The 17,055-nt window shown below is 41.5% G+C and overlaps 1 protein-coding gene across 24 annotated transcripts in view; it reads right to left on the bottom strand.

The window, feature by feature from the left end:
* The window catches only part of LOC121441888 (dystrobrevin alpha-like), a 349,129-nt gene that overhangs the window by 147,640 nt on the left and 184,434 nt on the right, over window positions 1-17,055 (bottom strand). The window lies entirely within an intron of this gene.

A 17,055-nucleotide genomic window follows, 5' to 3' on the forward strand; every position in this document is an offset into this window, starting at 1 on the left:
GCTTCTCAGAGAACAGCAAGTAAAAGCAGGATGGACTGCCTTTAATTTAAAGTCCCAGATCCTTAGCATGGCTTTGTGGTCTTGAGCCGCCTGCCTTTTAGATTTATTGTTAGGCAGGGTCTCTGTTCACAAACTGTACTGTGGTCACATGGGCCTCAGGGCCCTCGCTTATGCTGGTTCATTTGCCTAAACTATTTGGTCCTAGATTCCTGTTCAAATTAGCATCTCAGCTCCTGGACAGCTCTTCCTAATTATCTGATATTCCCTTGATAACCAGTTCCACACTTCCACAATGCTTCTATTATGTCTTCTGAAAGTATTATCACAATGGCCACACGAATCGTTTCCTTTTATTTTATTCCCTATTACTCAGAGGACTATCAGTTTCACCTGGAATGAATGCCAGTTAGAGCACGGCAGTGACCTCAGGATGTCAGAGTGGCTGACGCGCCACAGAAAAAGGTGACAAGGACCAGGAAGAGATTTCTGTGTGTAGTAGTTAGTAAGCGCAATAATTGGGGAAATTAATCTGGGAGTGAGTTCAGATGGGGAGAGAATCAAACCTTAGGGAGAGGGGAGCCATGGGAACTCCTAAGTCTAAGCAGCTCTTGGTTGGAGGCACTCAATGTAAGAGAGAAGAGAACTGTAGAGGGGCCTCAGGTGATGCCAAATTAATACTTAAAAAGAATATGAGAGGCCTTCTCCTGCTGTCCTGATAGCTTCTTATTTTGAAGAGATGGGAAATGAGGTAAAGAAAGACTCTCTTAGAAGAAAGAATTAAATAAATAAGGCTTCACTATCATTTTACAAAATAATTTTGAGGAGATATAGCATTTAAAAATTCAAACGCTGTTGTTTGTGGGTGTGAGCCTGTATAATGGCCATCACACAGTCACACAGGCAGCCACACACTGGTCTTTTACACACCGTGGAATGTTGTGCAGCCTTTTCCTTAGTGAGAGCATTTTTTTTTTCTTTACAAACATCAGGGACATGCAGTTCTGTTTAAGCAAAGTAGTTTGTTTTGGATAACTGTGACGAACCTCAAAGAGGCCAAATGTCCATGGGATACTGATAATTCCACTACAGCATTGCTTAGAAATGAACAAAGTACTTTTGGCGTCCCAGTTTAGATTCTGAATTTTGGATGAAAATTCTTTCCTTATAACTCATAGAAAGTAAGTAATGTGGGTGTAGTATTTTTGTTTAGGTGCATATAATATTTTAATTAAAATGAGAATTATATAGTACATTTTATAAAGTAAATAAACCTATATTAAAAGATTGTTCTTTTTTATTCTTTTTAAAATGGAAAAAGTTTGAACCTGCATATACAGTGTCAGACGACACACTGTGGGACACGCCCCAACTCCTGCCTGTGGTCTCCTACCCGGTCTCATTTCCCCACTTAAGTTCAACGTGGCCTTTTGTGCTTGGGGGCATCCTAATGCTTTTCTGACAGAATTGGGGTGTCTACACAGCAAGGCAGGAAGATAAAGTTGCATGAGGAACACAATGGAGTCCTCCCTCAGTTTTTGTCATTTCTGCAACTAGATAGTTAATTTTACTTCTTATTTATTGATTTTTTTTTTGAGACAAGGCTTTGCTATGTAGCCCAGCCTATGGCCTTGAACTCACTGTTGTAACCCAGGCTTGCCACAAACTGTCAACAATTTTGTCCCTTAGTGGCATGCACACTGCCATGTCCAGCTAACTCTTTAACTTTTCAAAAGTCACCACGGAATTTCCTATCAGTATTTTCAAATTGAATTCAAATGACTTGGTGAATTCACACTATTTAGGGCAAAGATGTACTAAGGATATGTTCTGACAGTTTATAATTTCATTTATGAATGTATGATTTTGAAAAATATATCTCAAGGTGTGAGCATATTGTCTGAAACTTCAAAATACTGACACTCTCCTCTCCACAATGCTGACTGGGTTTCTCTGTCCACTCTACAGGTTCTAAAGGACCTGAAATTCAGGTCTGAATGTCCAATTCATTGGCTGTGCTTCTGCCTACCTGCAGCTCCATATTAAGTTCACGATCCTAATGTTATAGGAAATCATTAAGTTCCCCATTGGATGACAATTACAATATTATCAATGGGAAAGAACCATTATAAAGTATTTATTAGATGGATTATTCATATTAATTAAGGCTCATGTATAATTCATTAGAAAGTAAGTCACTGAGCAATGGAAATGAATACAATCAGCAGTGCATGTCCATGTCCATAGTATGTGGGCATGCTTTAGGGAGAATAAGATTTTTGTTTTGTATTTATTTATTTATTTATTTATTTATTTATTTATTTTTTTACCAGTGTAAGCCAACCAGGAGACAGAATCACAAAGCACAGTGCACATGCATGTGTGCTTGATGTGTGTTTGCAGGACATTGGGCTGCCACCTCCCACCCTTGTCACAGATGATGTCTTCTGGGAGTCTCTGTCTGCTACCAAATCTGTTTTAGAAATGATCGCTTATTTTCTCATGAGAAGTAAATTCCAAAGGGATTAAAGCTCCAGGGAATTGTACCTTAGTGGTTGGGTGAGGGGAGGAGCCCATATAAGAGAAAATGAGGAGTTAAAGGAAAGATATTTCATTCATCTTGCACATAGCGTCTCTTAAATGTGAGGTCCAGGGGAGCTGCTTCTTTTGGCTGTTGAGTGGAATGATAGTGGGTTGCCACATGAAATGAGACCAGACTTAGCAAATATATTTTAAATTCTAAGTATGATCCAAATATTGAAAGTATACATTCAATATTTTTAATCACTCATTGCTTATCTGAAATTGAAACGTAAGGAGGACCTGGTGTCACAGGTTTATAAGACAAACTACTGGGAGACAGAAGCAGGAGGCTAGCAAGGTTGGACCCTGCGTAGGCAACTTAGTGAGCCCTTGTCTTAAAATAAAAAAATACAGAAATGACTGAGCTATAGCTCAGTGGCAGGGTGTTTGCCACCATGTACAAAGCCCTGGATACAGTCTTTAACACACACACACACACACACACGCACACGCACAAGCACACACACACACAGGACATGATGTAAAGGACACATTAGACTTCTTTTAGTCTTCTAGCCAGGATTTCTGCAGCACTTTTTCTTTTATCCAGATAAAATCCTCAGCCTGAGTCAGCAAGCATTGCTCTGGTCAGGGCGGGCAGGCAGAACAATGCTGTGCACACATCGTCCCCTTTCAGCTGTTAGTGTATTTAATGTTAACTCCCTATTCTCATTTTAGCTGAGAAAGGAGTATCTGTCACCAGGGAGGGTTTCCAAAGGTGCACACAAGTGACTGCCTTGCACATTCTACCTGAGTTAATTCACAAATTTCACCACTGCACGGAGCACATCCTCCTATTCAGAAAATGCAGTAATGTCAGACTTAGATTCACACATCACTCAACAAAGCAAATAAAACCTAAACCACCTGTTATGGAAAAACAGTAGGGAAAATTCCCAGTTATTTCAAATGAATTATGGCCATTATGGCCTTTCTGGCCAAGGTTGATGTGAATGAGATACTGAGATGAATGCTCTGTTGTTTTTCAGAAAGCTTTTAGGATTCTGATAAACTTAAGAAAAATAGGGAGGAGGCTAATGTCACGGTAAGAACAGAAAATATATCTAAGAGGTGAATAATGGAACTGTTTCTGCTGATTATTCCCAAATTCAAGAGAACTGACGAGGTTCCAACAGCATCTGAAGTGTGTTCAACATTCCTCATCCTCATAAGTCCCGATGCTTATTTCTGCAAATCTACAACTTGAAACAGAGGGAAAATCCCCTGTAACCCATAGTGGTCCATTTGCCCATTCACCTGTCCATTAATGCAGCAAAGAGTTAAATATGTTGGCCAGACTCAAGATGACACATTGGTGGCACACAGTGCTAAACAAGACAGAAATAGTTTCTGCCCTCAGGGACCTTAACAGTCACAGCACAGAAGACAGACATTAAAAACGATTGCAAAAATAATTCTCTGTAATTGCTATATTACTCAGGGAAGTCCAGTTACTACAGGCACTAATTATTCAATGAGGATCACACTATCACATCCTCATCACCACTACTATGCTATTGATCATCATCGCCATCATCGTCACCATTATGATGTACTATATACGAGACACTACAGAAGTTCTGTAAATCCTTTATTTCGTAATAAATTTTAGCAATAAAATTTAGCAATTTTAGATAAGTTAATTAATCTTGGAAATGGTAAGCTGAGTATTTTGAAATATGGGAGACGTCCTCTTCTGTAGGTATATCCACACTCTCACAAAGAGACCCCTGGAAGACCCTTTGTGTACTTGTATCTCTACACAGGGGAAGTACAGAGGTTGGAAACAAAAATAGAAGAGAGCAATGCTTCTCAGAAAGGTGGGGTTAAGAACGTTTGTTTCTTTAACTAGTGACTGAGGCCGAATGAATGAAAGCAGAGAACACAGGTTGGTGAGATCATGGAGTAGGCTGTGACTCTCCAGGTTTCTCCTCCTCGCTAATGATATTTGACCCCAATCCAACCTCGAGATAGGATATTCCTGGGCTGTGCTTCACCAGCTTTGTCACACAGGCACAGGGTTAAGAGATGGCTCAGCACTTAAGAGCAAATAATATTCCCGCAGAGAACCTGAGTCTGGTTCCTAGGACACATATACCCCAGTTTACAATGACATGTCGCTCCAGCTCCAGGGAATCCCTTGCTCTCCCTGGACTCCAGGAGCACTGCCCTCAAATACACAAATCCAAATACACAACTAAAAATGAGAAGACATTTTTAAAAAGTGCTTTAAAAAAGAAAAAGTTAGAAGGCCACACTTTTCTCTTTCATTGCTTTTTTTTTTCTTTCTAATTCGAAGAACTTAGTTCCTGCCCGGCAAGAGTACAGGCTATTCCCGTCTCCACCTCAGAGCCCCACACAGCTGTATTCTGCTTCCACCCTGACAGTTCAAGGCGCTTTACATCCTCACCCAAATGTATGGAATTTTACTTTACTTCTTTTCAATGAATAGCTAACTACATGGCACTAAATAAATCTCCCGGCTCTGCCAGCGCTTTGCCTACAAGTGACTCATCCAGCAGTTGTTCAGCAGGAATTATCTACAAATGCAGCTCTGGCAGGAGCAGTCACTCAGCAGAGCAGACCTTGCATTTGGTGTGTTGTGGACAGACTTCAAGAGCATCGTGCACGTCCTGTGGGTTCTGGAAAGAAAACTGGGGACATAATGTCCTGGCAAAAGCAAATGCTCCCATTTATTTTTAGAATTACCCCCTTGGAACCGTGGAGAGGTGAAGAGTTTGCTTTTTATTTTCATTCAGAACCAAGGGCAGGAAACAAAAAGGTTAAGGAAACACAAACCTTGAAATCTTAAGGTTCTGATAACCGTATCTAGTGTGTCCTGGAGTCTTAATCACTGGGTACAGTGAACACTCAGCAGGTATAAATAACCCAAGGCTTCTTTTAGGTCATCTCCTGTGGTTGGGGAAGTGCCAGACCTACAAAGACTATTGTTTCTGGTTGCTGGTTATTCCCCTCTAATTTTGACCATCCCATCTTCCCCTCTCCTCTGTACTCTAACTTAGCCTGTGTTTCCCTTTGTGTTTTTCAGAGTTCCTGGTGTACTCTCAGGAATATTCTTTAAAGATCAAGCATGGGTTTTGTTCAATCTCTTCAAAAACCTTAAAAAAAAATCAGTGTCAGTGTGTTACTCTCCCCCCATGTGTGTATGTGTGTGTGTGTCTGTATGTGTGTGTGTATGTACATACTCATGTGTGTGTGTGTGTGTGTGTGTGTGTGTGCATTCATACACATGTTAGAGCACAACCTTGGGTATTGCTCCTCAGTTGCTGTTCTTTGTTCTTAGACAGAGTCTCTCGTTGATTCAAAATTCACCAAGTAGGCTAGGCTAGCTGGCCAGGGTGCTCCAGAGATCTGCCTTTGTCTACCTCCCCTGTGCTAGAATTACAAACTCACAGCATCATAACCAGGTTTTCCTTTTGTTTTTCCCTGTGTGTTTTGGGGATAAAACTCAGGCCCTCATGCTTGCGTGGCAAGAACTTTACCAAGTTATCTCGCAGCCTTTGATGGGAAGGAGTAACTGCTTTACCTGAGGGACACACTTTGACATTTGCTTTGTTAACTGTTCTCAAAACATTGTTCCTCAGGGACAAAGAAGCAATCTGTCACCCAGGGGCTTAATTTGAAAGGGATTAAAACTGGTGTATGCTTTCTTTATGCTTTCCCACTCACAAAAACAGAGAGCGTCTCTGTGTTTCCTTTGTTAGAGCATATAGTGACATTAGGAGGTTAAGAGAGGCAAACATTTTAGAGAGAGTGCTTGGCCAGGGAGTCAGACGCACTTGGCTTAACATCTCTCTGCTGGGTGCTGCTGTCAGGTCCCTACAAGTAAGCTGAGTTTTTCTGACTTTCAGGTTCCTTATTTGAAAATAGATGCAATTATCTATCAACAGCCACAGAGCCCAGCAAGATGGTAATGCGCCGTGTTTGGTGCTGTACATGGCAGATTTTGCCACTTGACATCTGTCATACTCTCCTTCCGGTATTTCTACGAGGCAGTTATGTGTTGACTTCATTTCCCTTCAGACAGAAAGTTAGACAAATGAGCCAGGCCTTGGGGAAAGAATGTCCTGACGTGGCCATGCTAAGCGCCCAGGGTTAGGCACATAACCTAAGCCAGGCTTTGCCACTGACTTGCTGGGGTATTCGGTAACTAAACAAAAGCCCTGCAGTGTGATGGGGCTGTAATGGCATCACTCACTGTTAGGTGGGAAGCTCCTCTCTAGAGGAACTAGAGAAAGACACAGGATCTGGTTTTGCTGTTTGAGTAATAGTCACTGAGTAAGGCCCAGGCAGAAACAAGCAGAGCCTAGAATTGGGGAGAGGGAATGATTTGGGAATGTCCTCAAACCTCTGGATCTAAACAAGGCTGAAGTCATCTGTATGCAGGCTCCTCTTATTTATATAAGCTAGTTTCTCCTTTAATATGAATGAAGTGGGATGCTGGTGATAGCACCTCCCCCACCACCACCATCACCCCCTCCCACCACCACCATCATCACTACCACCTCTACCATCACCATCAACACAATCACCATTATCATCACCATTACCACCATCACCACCATCACCACCACTACCATCATCACCACCACAACCATCACTACCACCACCACCTCCACCTCCACCACCACCACCTCCACCATTACCACCACCACCACCATCACACCAGGAAACAAATCCAGGCCCCCCACAAGGTAGACAGGTGCTTGACACCCTTGGCTCCATGTATGTGGGCAAGAGAGTGCTTTGGGGGCATAAAATACCTTTTTGTTAATTTAGTGTAAGTTTAACATGTCTGCCCCATCACCTGGTTTTTCCTGTTTGAATTTAAGTTCAGCCATGTAGAATTTCCACTCTTTCGTATTACTGTCCCATATCAGGAATTTAATTGACTACTATTCTTTTATTTTCCAGAATAAGCAAGCTTTCCAGAAAATGTGTAAGTATCAGAATGATTACATGGAAGGGTCCAGAGCACCAGTGGCCAGGTAGTCGACACGTCAAAAATATCCGTGTGTACACAGAGTAGCTTGGGAATATGTAAGTGTGTGTGTGTGTGTGTGTGTGTGTGTGTGTGTGAGAGAGAGAGAGAGAGAGAGAGAGAGAGAGAGAGAGAGAGATGTGCAAGCACATCTGGCTATGTGTGTGGTGTATATATGATTGCACATGTCTGTGTTTGCATGTGAAATCAGAGGTACCTTCCACTTTTAGTTTGAGAGGGTCTCTCGCCAGCCTAGAAATTTGTGAAGGAGGCTAGCCTCTCTGGCTAGCAAACTCAAAGTTCTACCTTTCTCCACCTCCTATCTCACTAAAAAGGAATTTTCAAGCTTGCCATAAGGTTTGGCTTTTACATAGACTCTAGTCATTGAATTCAGGTTCCCAAGTTTGCAAGGTAAATGCTTTACCAATGGAGAATCATTGCTTCTAGCCTAGTGATTGCAAGTTCTAGAGGTGAGAATGTACTGAGTGGTTAGTAAATCAGTCAATCACAACATATGCTTTGTTATCTAAACTGGTGAAATCACGGAGCCTGCTTTCCTTTATCTTCTGTGTTTGGTTTTGAGATAGGGTCTCACTGCATAGCTCTGGCTGGGTTGGAACTCACTATGTGGACCAGGCTGGCCTTGATCTCACAGATCGTCTGCCTGCCTCTTCCTGCTGAGTGCCGGGATTAAAGGAGTGTGCCACCATGTCTGCCTGTTTTCCTTCATCTTTGGAAAGGAAACAGATAATAACAATTAGTAATTGCTGAGAGAAGAGAGAATTAGTCTCCCCCAGGGTGAGTCCCCTGCCTGGTTATCCAGCACCAAGTGGTCATTAAAAAAAAAAATTTACAAGCAGGTGAAACTGGGTGGACTCAGGTTATATTTATATGTCTATTTGAATTTAAGTGTATGAGATAACAATGGTTAAAAAAAGAAAACCATGAATTTGAAGGGTGATGGGAATGGGAGTGGCAAGAGGGAGGAGAGAAAATGAGGAGGGAATGCAATAATTTTATTTTAATTATATACAAAGCCATCAAATGAATAAATAAAGTTGAAAAAGTAAGTGGTGGTGCCATCTACTTTCCAGAACTATATGAGATTCAGCTGCAATGTAATGAAAATACTTTATGACTATAAATCAGGATATAAATGTTAGCTATTATTGTGATTAAAAGTCTGTTCCATCTCTAGTAATAAACTACATAAAATATTTGTGTAAGGATGTGGGATGGTGGCTCTGTTGGTAAAATGCTTGGCTTGCAAGCATGAGGGCTTGAGTTCAATACCTGCTTCCTATCTGAGATTTGGGGAGGAGAAGGCAGGCATATTCCTGGGCTCAATGACCTCCCTAGCTTAATCAACTCAGGTCTCAGTGAGAGGCCCTATCTCAAACCTAACTCAATCCAACCCAACCCAACCAAACCCAACCCAAAGAAACCTAACCCAACCAAACCAAACCAAACCAAACCAAAGAGAGGATGACATATTCTAGCTTTATCTCTCTTTCTGCAATACAACATTCTGATCAAAAGCAACTAAGGAAGCAAAGGGTTTAATTGGTTCCAATTTTGGCCATAGTTCATCTCTGAGGGAAGTCAGGGAAGGATCTTAGGCAGAAATCTTAAGCAGAAACTATGGAGGAACACTGCTTGCCAGCTTGCTCTGTGTTTATGCTTATTCAGGTTTCTTACACAGCCCAGGACCATCTGCACAGGAAATAGGATTGCCCACACTGGGCTGGCTCCTCCCACACTAATTAATAATCAAGACAATCCCTTAGAGACATACCCACAGGCCACTCTGATGAAGACAATTATTTGATTGATAGTTTTTTTTTCAGGTAATGATTCTAGGCTGTGTCAAGTTGACAGTTAATATTAATTAGGACATAGTACCAGAGGACCAACACCCAAGGCTGACTGCTGGCCTCCACATGCACCCACACACATACAGATTTGCAGAGATAGTTTCAGAGGTCTATAAACTAGAACTTCCATAAGATCTGAGGAAAAATAAAATAGAATAGCCACTTGGTACCAGAGAAGCCTCTATTGAGATGCTTGATAAAGAGGACAGGCTTCAGATGATCTCCATCCCTGTATCCCTGGGGAGTCCTTCCCTGGCAAGCAGGGGTGAGAGGTCAGGTGGTTCTTCTATTCCCTCTGTCATCTTCCTGGGACTGTTGGCTAGCACACTTGTGGGATGACATCATTAGTCAACACATGGCAGTCTCAAGTCACTCATAAAGGCAGAGGAGTCATAGACAGGTATCAAGGCAACTGCTAGTTGCTCAGATGTAGGCCTCTCCTGACTCTCTATTCCATAATCTGTGCACCCCCAGAACACCCACTTTCCTGCTCTCCCAAGCCACAGTGTCCTTGAGTCTCCTCTGCCTCCATATGTGGCTTATTCATGACTCAGAGCCCACAGCAGCAGCACCCTCCCTGGAAGCCCAGGACAACAGAGGCGTTGTTCTTGCCTGGCCTCGTGTCTGGATGTTTCCCTATCTTGAATTCTGCATCTGTCAGCATGCACATTTCAGTAGATTTCAAGCCAACTAACTGTCCTTGGAATTCCTCTGGTATAGTCAGCAGTCCACACCAGCAGGAAGGAGATCAGAGTCCAAGTCTGTATTTAGGTCTAATTGAGTTCTGCCTGGAGTCACTTACTTGACCTGAGGCCACTATCTAGCCATTTAAGATTAGGCTTTGTCCAGCTTCTGGCCTGATATTCCAACTTCCCCATTGCTCCCTTAGGTTACAAAAAATGTCAGAGCATTTAGTTCCTAGCAAGATGACAATGAACAAAGTGATGTTTTATTCAAATCCCAGGCATGGGAGGGATTTCATTTTCTTTCATTACTCCCAGGAGCAGCAGACATTCCCTGCCAGAAGGTCAGAGCCCTGCAGGTGTCTCTGTAGATTATGTCAATGAACCACAATCTTTGAGGTAGAGACTTAGCTCTGTCAGTCAAACTGATTGACAGAATTTCAGTAGAAAGGGGTTCCTTCAACTTGTGAGGGGAACACTCCTATGAAACAAAATGTAACTACTATTTATAAAAATAAAAAAAGATTTTAATGACAGAAAAAACTTCATAAAGACCTAATCTCATTCACATGATGTCCACAGATGGGCAATCACCACACATTGCACACCACACTTGAAGGACGCAGACAATGGAGCAGCATTTCCTTCTGAGAGGAAGGCTATGACTATTCTTGGTAGAAAAGCATGTGCATCATAAGACAGGCTCAGTTTTCTTGACCATAATGATCTTGTTCAAATGCCATATGCAGTAACTGGAAAGTTTTAAGGGGGCTTAGAAAGTCAGTCAGATGTTTCCTAGCTGGTTAGTGTAGAGACAGACACCTGACAAAGCATCTTCTCAGATCTGCCCTTTACAAAGTTTGCTCAACTCCCAACTATTCTTCTTTTTGTCTTGGATGGTGACCCCTACTAGATGATTCGTTTTTGATCCTCCAGTATTGCCTCCTTCTGGTCTCCTGTCTACACTGCTGCCATTTGAAACTTATCAAGTGCACCCAGCTCCAGAGCATTTGGAGTAAATTAGTTTCAACTCAATAGAAGAGCAGGTAGGTGGAGACTTAGCACAGTTGACATAGCCAACTGCGCTCTGACATCCAAGGCCTGCAATTACTGGTACTCACCTCATTAAGGAATTGGCACCATGTTTACTCCCTAGATTGTGGTAAGAATTAAGTGGCACATGATGAATGTCTGATGCCAAGTTATCAGTGTGTGATTATTGTGGTGGTGATGGTGGTGGCGATGGTGGTGGTGGTGCCAGCGACCATTTGTGTAAATGGTAGCTATTTGAAAAAATTGTTTTTTTTCAAAATAATAGTTTTTTTTTATTTGCTGGTTCTTTGGGACCTCATCATAAATCTTTCCCCGTTCCTTATCTATTCCCTTTCTCTTTCACCTTCCCCCTTTCTTTTCCTCTCTTCTCTCCTAGTTCCTTTCCTTCCTCCCATCCACTGGCTCCCTACCTTTGTTGTTGTTGGTTTTGTTCCTGTTTTCTTGAGACAAAGTCTTGCCAAGTAGTCCAGGTTGGGCTAAAGCTGACAACCTCTCTGCTCCGGCTCTTTAAGCACCAGGACTGCAGACTTGTAGCCCAACACTTGGATGCCTCTCCTTCTCTTTCAGATACATCATGAATGCTATTTGTAGACTGTAATTTGTCTTTTTATTTTCCTTCAAACATTTCCCAGAAGTAATTCCTTCTCATGCCACCACTCCTCTAGGACGTCTGCCTTTGAGGGCATGCTTTGCCACCCCAAGTTCTGTATTTTCTCTTATTACTTTCATGGACCCTCACTGGATACTGGAACAGATAATCCATCTGGCATTGCCTCTCAACTGTGAAACAGGCAGAGAGGCCAGAAACTTTTTTTACTGAGTATAATCTTTCTTCAAATAATCCAGAACAAAAAGGTTTCAGACATAAATATTGTTTAAAGCTAAAAATTTTAAATGCAAATATTATTAAAAGGGTATAGATTGTAAATATTTCACAGCACTTATACTGGGGTCAATAATTGTAATATGACTGAAATTATCATGCAAATGCAACCAGGTGAACGCTCCCTATACACTCTAACAAGTGACGTTTCCCTAGAAATGAGTTTATTCTTCTCTGATAATTGCACTTGATAAGCTTAATCACTTTTTATGAAAGCCTCTAGTGTTTATCTTACAAAGCCAGCATCATCTTAAAATAAGTCTTTTAAGAACACAGTGAAGCACACCTATTATTAGTGATTTATAAAGACTATTAATGAAATTAATTAAATTTGGAAGCACATCTCTGAGAATCACACAATGCATTAAAGATTTCTATTTTCTTAATAGAAAAACACTGCCCTTTTATGAGATCTAGGGACTTATTTTCTAAGTCTGCTTCAGTCTCCAAATCCATCACTCTATTACCAATGCCTTCCTCACCAGTATTATGACCATGATCGTCACTACTTGGTTTTTCATTCAAAACGTTTAAGAATCATTTTAAAAAGTTAAAAGTTCAAATTTTTCATATAAAAATTATGGTGGTCAATAGTAAAACACATTTTTATTAAATGTTAAAAAATAACCCTTAACCATGATGCAAGGGCTGATATTGACTCTTCATTCATTGGCTTACTCTTCAACTATCTTAAGAATATTGTCTTGGGGTTCAGAATATATCTTTACTTTCTAGAAACTCTCTATGAGTTTCTCTGATTTGCCACCATGGCTCTGCTGAATATGTATTCTTCCTACATATTCGAAGGTTTTCAGATAATTAGTTATTTGAGCATCTATGAGGTACCAGAAACTAGAGACAAAATGTTAAAAAGCACTGCCAATTATTCCCATGAGAAGGATGTCCAAGTTAGGCACAGGGTGGTGAAAACACTCATTTAAAATAGTTTGACAATATTTCTGGGTGTGGCAAGGGCACCAAGAAGTGATTCTGAGTTTTAAGAATGTAGGTACCAAAATGGCTCTATAGAGGAATCTTCTTTTGAAACATAGTCTTAATTCTTAGGTTTTTTTTTTTTTTTTTTTTTTTTTTTTGTCGGGATGAAGGTCAGGATTTTTTAAAATTTCTGAGAATTCAAGAACAATTGCAGTGGGTTTTTGACCCTACTGCACGTACTGGCTTTGTGGGAGCCTAGGCAGTTTGAATGCACACCTTAAGAGACCTGGATAGAGGTGGGCAGTCCTTGGGCTTCCCACAGGTCAGGGAGCCCTGATTGCTCTTCGAGCAGATGAGGGAGGGGGACTTGACCGGGGGAGGGGGAGGGAAATGGGAAGCGGTTGTGGGGACGAGGCAGAAATCCTTAATAAATAAATAAATTAAAAAAATTTTAAAAAAAAAAGAAAAAATTTCTGCCTTTTCCCAGCCTCCCATTTCCCTCCCCCTCTTCCCACTCCTCTCCCCCTCCCCCCCACTCCTCTCCTCCTCCCTCTCCAGTCTGAAGAGCAGTCAGGGTTCCCTGCCCTGTGGAAAGTCCAAAGTCCTCCCCCCTCCATCCTGATCTAGGAAGGTGAACATCCAAACTGGCTAGGCTCCCACAAAGCCAGAACATGCATGGAGATAGAGACAGAGACCCACAATGGAGCACTGGACTGAGCTCCCAATGTCCCACTGAGGAGCAGAAGGAGGGAGAACATGAGCAAAGAAGTCAGGACCACGAGGGGTGCATCCACCCACGGAGACAGTGGGGCTGATCTATTGGGAGCTCACGAAGGCCAGCTGGACTGTGACTGAAAAAGCATGGGATAAAACTGGACTCTCTGAATATGGCGGACAATGAGTGCTGCTGAGAAGCCAAGGACAATGGCACTGGGTTTTGATCCTACTTAATTCTTAGTTTTTATTTGTGTGTGTGTGTGTGTGTGTGTGTGTATATGCACGCGTGCGCGCATGCGCGCGCACACGCACGTACGCAGGCACAAGCACCATGACAAGGGTGGAAGTTGGAGGACAACTTTGTGGTATTGATTATTTCCTTCAAACTCAAGTTGCCAGACTTATATGGCAAGTGTCTTTACCCACTCTGTCGCCTAGAAGACGCTCTGCCTTCTGACCTCTTTGTGACAATGGCTGCAGAGGTGAAGACTCACTTGTAGTCTAGTATCAGACAACATAATAACCCAACACTTGGATATAGATTGCATACATTTCTTGATAAATTTTAGCTTATAGCAAGACTGAGACCATTAGCTATTGTATATTATATATATATTTATATATAAATACATATCATATATCACATTATATATGATAACATAATAATTACATATAATAATATATTATATAGCAATATACAATATGCAATGATAATATAAATTAAAATATTTATTATATATATCAGCTGATATAACATGCATATCAGCCAATAGAATGAATTGTATATTGAGTCAAGCAGTGGTGGAGCACGCCTTTAATCCCAGAACTTTTGGGAGACAGAGGCAAGTGGATCCCTGAGTTCAAGGCATCCCTGGTTTACAGAGAGAGAGAGAGAAAGAGAGAGAGAGAGAGAGAGAGAGAGAGAGAGAGATATCCAGGACAGCCAGGGCTACACAGAGAAACCCAGAAAAAATAAAAGAAGATGAGCTGTATAATGTATGTATTTTAAACTTGTAATAGTTAGGCAAGAGTGCTTTTTAGTAATTCAACCTTGTCTGTAGAACTTGGTGCTTTTTTTTTTTTTTAAATAAGGTGTGGTGGTTGGACACAAATCTAGACATATCTGGACAGAGGGTATCTTAATTGAAAAAAAGTCTCTATAATATTCACCTGCAGGCCAGCCTGTAGAAAATTTGTTTGATGAATTATTGATGTAACAGGGTCCTAATCACTGTGGGTGATGCCATCCCTGGTCCTAGGGTGCACAAGAGAGCAGGCTGAGCAAGACCACAAGCAGTATTCCTCCATGGTCTCTGCTTCAGTTCTTGCCTTGAGTTTCTGCCTGGCTTGCCTCCATGCTGGACTACAACTGTTGGCTGGAATAAACCTGTTCTCCAAAATTCGTTTCTACAGTGATGTTTAATTCAGCAGTAGAAATCTTAATGCAGACATATAGTGAATATTTCCAGTAGCAATGAGACATAAGGAGTGCAGACCACTGAAACTATCATCTTCTTTCATCGGAGGCACATCCTTTTTCTGTGTCTCTTTGCATTCCTCGATCTCCATCTTTTGTTTTTTTTTTTTTTTTTTTTTTTTTTTTTTTTTTTTGTTTTTTTTTTTTGTTTTTCGAGACAGGGTTTCTCTGTGGTTTTGGAGCCTGTCCTGGAACTAGCTCTTGTAGACCAGGCTGGTCTCGAACTCACAGAGATCCGCCTGCCTCTGCCTCCCGAGTGCTGGGATTAAAGGCGTGCGCCACCACCGCCCGGCCTCCATCTTTTGTTTTTAATTTCAATAAAGACAGACCACTCCCCCATCCCCTACCACAGAGCATTCTTTCCTAAAGCTAAGACACTGTCAGCTTTGAGATGTTGCATTTTAAAATCTTTTATGAGAGCCGGGCGGTGGTGGCACACGCCTTTAATCCCAGCACTTGGGAGGCAGAGGCAGGCGGATCTCTGTGAGTTCAAGGCCAGCCTGGGCTACAAGAGCTAGTTCCAGGACAGGAACCAAAAACTATGGAGAAACCCTGTCTCGAAAATTCAAAAAAAAATCTTTTATGAGGTATGGTTTTTCACTGATTTTGGGGAAATTTCTCATCCCCTAGCAATAATAACCTACGGCTATGAAGATATTTCATGTCTTGAAGATCATACCAAAAGATTATTCAGTATTATCAGCAATGAAGGGAAAGAGAAAGAATCAAATTCTGAGAGAAGCACTAATCTTTTGCAAATGTGAGTTGTGATTATAAAGCTTTTAATATTTTTTATAGTGGGAAACAGTTCTCTTTTTAAAAAGCATGGCCAAGTGTGTTCAGAATAGTGACTGTAACTCCTAGGTGACATTTGGGAGTTAGTTTAGATACATTAAAACTGTAAACCAAGGACGCAACAATAAAACAGAGCATAAATGATTCTAACGAACTCCAAGTTTCCCTTTGTGAGGAATGCATAGTACATGGCTCAACTTGAAATAATATACTGGTTTTTGTCCTGAATGTCAACCAGGGGCAAATAATTAGTTTAATCTTACTAAGAAAGTATTTTTCAAGGATTGATTTTAGTTGATAGTGAATAGGCTATAATAACAGTAAACTTTGCGTTTGTTTAGTTAGATCTTGGCTTTGTAAGCTTCCTAGAGAACTTTGAACAAATGAGAGAAATTGCATGGCTCACCCTTGGCTAAAAGTTAAAAGAAATCCTACTCTTTTGTAGAAATGATATGAACAAGGAACCAGAATAATTTATCAATAAGGACATTTTCTCTGGTTCATGGGCTTTCTAGGAGCATCTCAAAGCCGCCCCCTCGATGTCTGCTGCCAGGGTGACATGTGAGCAAATCAGGAGGCTTCTGTGTTCCCACCGGGATTAAATGGGGCACCAAACCACATTGCATTGCTTCCGTTCAGTTCCTGCAGCTCCTCTCTAAGCAAAAGAGTTCACTTGGCACTCACTCACCCATACTGTATTTACTTCTGTTTTGAGTTCCTCCGGTACACATACAGTTGCGATATGCGAATGAAGAGAAAGCCGAGGAATTGACCCACACAGTAAAAACTGTAGGCAAAATGAACTCTCTGACACTGGATGGGGCTGGAAGTCAGTATGACGCAAAAGGGAAAAGAAGTCTGTACATAGTGAATTCGCCGAGCAACCTCCTGGAGAATGTGCTCCTCCTGCTTGATTTAGGAGGAGACAAGCAGCTTTGGACCAGTGCCTCCTAAAAGAGGAGAGCAATTGCAGAGGACAAAATAAGGCAACACTTCACTCAGCGGCACACCGATCCAAAGACAACAATGACTGCTCTTTCTGTTTCCTTTCTACA

The sequence above is a fragment of the Microtus oregoni genome, unplaced genomic scaffold (genome assembly GCF_018167655.1).
Source record: "Microtus oregoni isolate MIOR12 unplaced genomic scaffold, Mior012 000082F_ref0000272, whole genome shotgun sequence".
NCBI classification, from domain to species: domain Eukaryota; kingdom Metazoa; phylum Chordata; class Mammalia; order Rodentia; family Cricetidae; genus Microtus; species Microtus oregoni.